This window comes from Ursus maritimus, unplaced genomic scaffold, assembly GCF_017311325.1.
Source record: "Ursus maritimus isolate PB19 unplaced genomic scaffold, ASM1731132v1 scaffold_33, whole genome shotgun sequence".
Taxonomy (NCBI): domain Eukaryota; kingdom Metazoa; phylum Chordata; class Mammalia; order Carnivora; family Ursidae; genus Ursus; species Ursus maritimus.
In genome coordinates, this window is record NW_024425897.1 from 23,893,325 (window position 1) to 23,896,934 (window position 3,610).

Genomic DNA, 3,610 nt, shown 5'->3' on the forward strand with positions numbered 1-3,610 from the left:
GGGGGGGGGGGAACCCCCGACATAAATGCAAAAAAATTAAACACACACACACACACACACAATATAAAACAAAACTCGATGGACAATGCATATAAGCAGAGAGCCATTTTTATATTTCCCAGTAACGAAATGTCACGCTCTTGGTCCCCACGACCCCTAGTAAAAAAGGAAAAAGAAAAGATCGCTGGGGGAGGGGGAAAAAAAAAAAAAAGACCAGATCGGGGTCTGCCGATACTGTAAAAGTAACCCGGCGCTGCGCTCTGCTGGGAGTCCGTGGGGTAAGGAAGAGGATTCCAGAGGTTTGAGGCCAAGATCCCGACATCCTCGCCCTCACAGCCAGACCTCAGTTGCCGGCGGCGGCTCTCGGGTCAAAGTGGGACGGGGTGGGAGAACCACCGAATGCAGCCGCCTAAACTGGAGGCAGCAAAGAGGCGGAAGGAAAAGCCGCCACTTCAACAACTACGATCTTGATTCCCAAAGTAAGCCAAGGAAGATCGTTTAAAGAAAAAAGAGAAGAAAAATCCCACGAGCCCCCCGCCCCTGGGGAAGAGGCGCTCTGCGATTGGGCCGCGCGGGTGTCACTCAAGGGCACTGAGTCTAGAAAAGGCACACGGCCACGGGCGAAGCCCCCACACACCGGACGGATGCCGTGGGGGTTGCGTCGTCTGGTCGTCGTCCTCCCCCGCCCTAAATCCATCAGCAAACTTGGGGTTCTGCTAAGGCCGCGTCTTCCAAGCCTCGTCCACCTTGTCCGGAGAATTTTTTCTATCAGATTCTATAGAAGATGAAGTTTTTCAGAAGGGTTTCACCAAATCAAAATCTTCCATAGTGTACAGAAATCGTTATACTCTTATTTGAAAATGTAGGTTCTTTTCAGTGTTTGAAGAAACTGAACCGATCATCTTCAGATGCTTCATCGTCTACAGGCATTTTCAGTTGCTAACATTCAGAACTGTGAAATATCCTAAGCTCCCAAGAGAGTCTGAAATGAATGGAGGAAAATACTATAAAAAGCCACTAAACCTAGCAACTGTCTTTTCACTACTTTGGAAGCCTTGATCCTTTTATACAAGTCTACATTAAGAGCAACATTATTTACAATAGTCAAATGCAGAAACAACCCATGTGTCCATCAACGGATGAATAAACAAATGTGGTATAAGGGCATATAATGGAATATTTCTCAGCCATAAAAAGGCATAAAATACTGACACATACTACAATGTGGATAAACACTGAAATATTATGTTTTAAGTAAAGAAGCCCAGTAAAGATCACATAGTGAATGATTCCATTTATGTGAAAATCTAGAATAGGCAAATCTCGAGACAGAAAGATTTATGGTTGCCAGAAATTGGGGGAAGGAGACAATGGCAGTGACCAAAAATGGGTATGGAGGTCTTTTTGGGGGTGATGAAAAGTTCCAGAATTACATAGTGGTGATGGCTGCAACCCATCTGTGAATATACTAAATACCTATGAATTATACCACTTTAAAAGGAGGCATTTTATGATATGTGAATTATCTCTCAAAAAATCTACATAAGGGTGATTTGCAAAAGTAGCATCATCTTTTTCCAGGTAGTATTTCAGAATTTTATATGTTTAATTATCAAGCACTCAGACATAATTCTACATGTAACAATCGGAATCCTTACATACTTGTGTTCATTTGTTTAGTAAGTTCTACCAAGGATTCATACTTGATTTATACTTGAATAGATAAATTAGAACTCACTTGGTATTTAATTTGGTATTAAACACAGCCAATTAGGGCGCCTGGCGCTGGCTTGCACGTCTGCCTTCGGCTCAGGGCGTGATCCCGCGTTCTGGGATCGAGTCCCACATCAGGCTCCTCCGCTATGGCCTGCTTCTTCCTCTCCACTCCCCCTGCTTGTGTTCCTCTCTCGCTGGCTGTCTCTATCTCTGTCGAATAAATAAATAAAATCTAAAAATAAATAAATAAATAAAAATTTAAAAAAGATTTAACACAGCTAATTAAATGATTGTTTCTCCACTGGTGGAAGGTAGGGTGGAAGAAAAGCATTTGCGCTACCATAGCTTTTACTACTCTATACATGTTTTACTTGTTTAAAAACAAACTATTTGTCTGGTCAACTAAAAATAACTGATTAATTGATGCAGATTAACTGATGCTAGGTTTACAGAGACAAACTGGCTATAACAAATCAATCATGATTCCTTCTTTGGGAATTATATTTTTTTTTTTAAGTGAAGGAGCAAGAGAAGAAGAAAATTTTTAAAAATCTAGTGCTGCTTACAAGATAGAAAGTTTAAGGAGTGCAAAGAGAGGAAAATTATCTACTATTCTGATTCCAACAGGTTCCTTCCTAGGCCTGGTTTCATAAAGCACAACCTTAAAAACAGCAGCTCTTAAAGGAACCATTTCCTTTGGGGGGGCTAGAAAGCCAAGGGTAACAGAACCTACCTAAATGGATTTCCCCAGGGCTCAGCCCATCGCCAACCACAAATGGGGTACTGAAAAGTCTAGGGCTGCACCTTCCAACTGGCAACGAAATAGCTGGATTCAAATCACCCTGTTTCTCTACCGGGAAAACACAAGCTCTCCAGGGACGTGGATCTGCAGCCCATCTATTATTTCTCCCCGCCCGAGGTAATCCGGATGCAGAAGATGCAGATGGAAAAACCACCTGAGATGCAAAGATGCTTCCCCGGGGGATGGGGGGAGGGTTGAGGGAAGGGAATGAAGGAAGGTGGGGGAACCCCGACATAAATGCAAAAAATTAAAAAACACACACACACACACACACAATATAAAACAAAACTCGATGGACAATGCATATAAGCAGAGAGCCATTTTTATATTTCCCAGTAACGAAATGTCACGCTCTTGGTCCCCAAGACCCCTAGTAAAAAGGAAAAGAAAAGATCGCTGGGGAGGGGGAAAAAAAAGACCAGATCGGGTCTGCCGATACCTGTAAGTAACCCGGCGCTGCGCTCTGCTGGGAGTCCGTGGGGTAAGGAAGAGGATTCCAGAGGTTTGAGGCCAAGATCCCGACATCCTCGCCCTCACAGCCAGACCTCAGTGCCGGCGGCGGCTCGGGTCAGCGGACGGGGGTGGAGAACCACCGAATGCAGCCGCCTAAACTGGAGGCAGCAAAGAGGCGGAAGGAAAAGCCGCCACTTCAACAACTACGATCTTGATTCCCAAAGTAAGCCAAGGAAGATCGTTTAAAGAAAAAGAGAAGAAAAATCCCACGAGCCCCCGCCCCTGGGGAAGAGGCGCTCTGCGATTGGGCCGCGCGGGTGTCACTCAAGGGCACTGAGTCTAGAAAAGGCACACGGCCACGGGCGAAGCCCCACACACCGGACGGATGCCGTGGGGTTGCGTCGTCTGGTCGTCGTCCTCCCCGCCCTAAATCCATCAGCAAACTTGGGGTTCTGCTAAGCCGCGTCTTCCAAGCCTCGTCCACCTTGTCCCCCGCGGCCGACGGCTCCCCGCAGGCCGGCGACCGCTTACCTGGCCGCTGCTCCCACAGTCGATGTCAGGGTCGGGCGAGCGGCCTCTCGCGACCGTTAAACTCGAGGGAGCGTGCGCGCGCCCGACACCTTGCATGCGATTGGTTGC

At 46.4% G+C, this 3,610-nt stretch overlaps 1 long non-coding RNA gene across 1 annotated transcript; it reads right to left on the reverse strand.

Moving 5' to 3' along the window:
- Window positions 1–95: 95 nt before the first annotated feature.
- Window positions 96–3,586, reverse strand: LOC121100031. The gene is made up of 2 exons (XR_005831772.1): window positions 3,456–3,586; window positions 96–746 (listed from the first exon to the last, which is right to left on the reverse strand). It is a non-coding gene; the product is annotated as an uncharacterized LOC121100031 (long non-coding RNA).
- Between the last annotated feature and the right edge of the window lie 24 nt (window positions 3,587–3,610).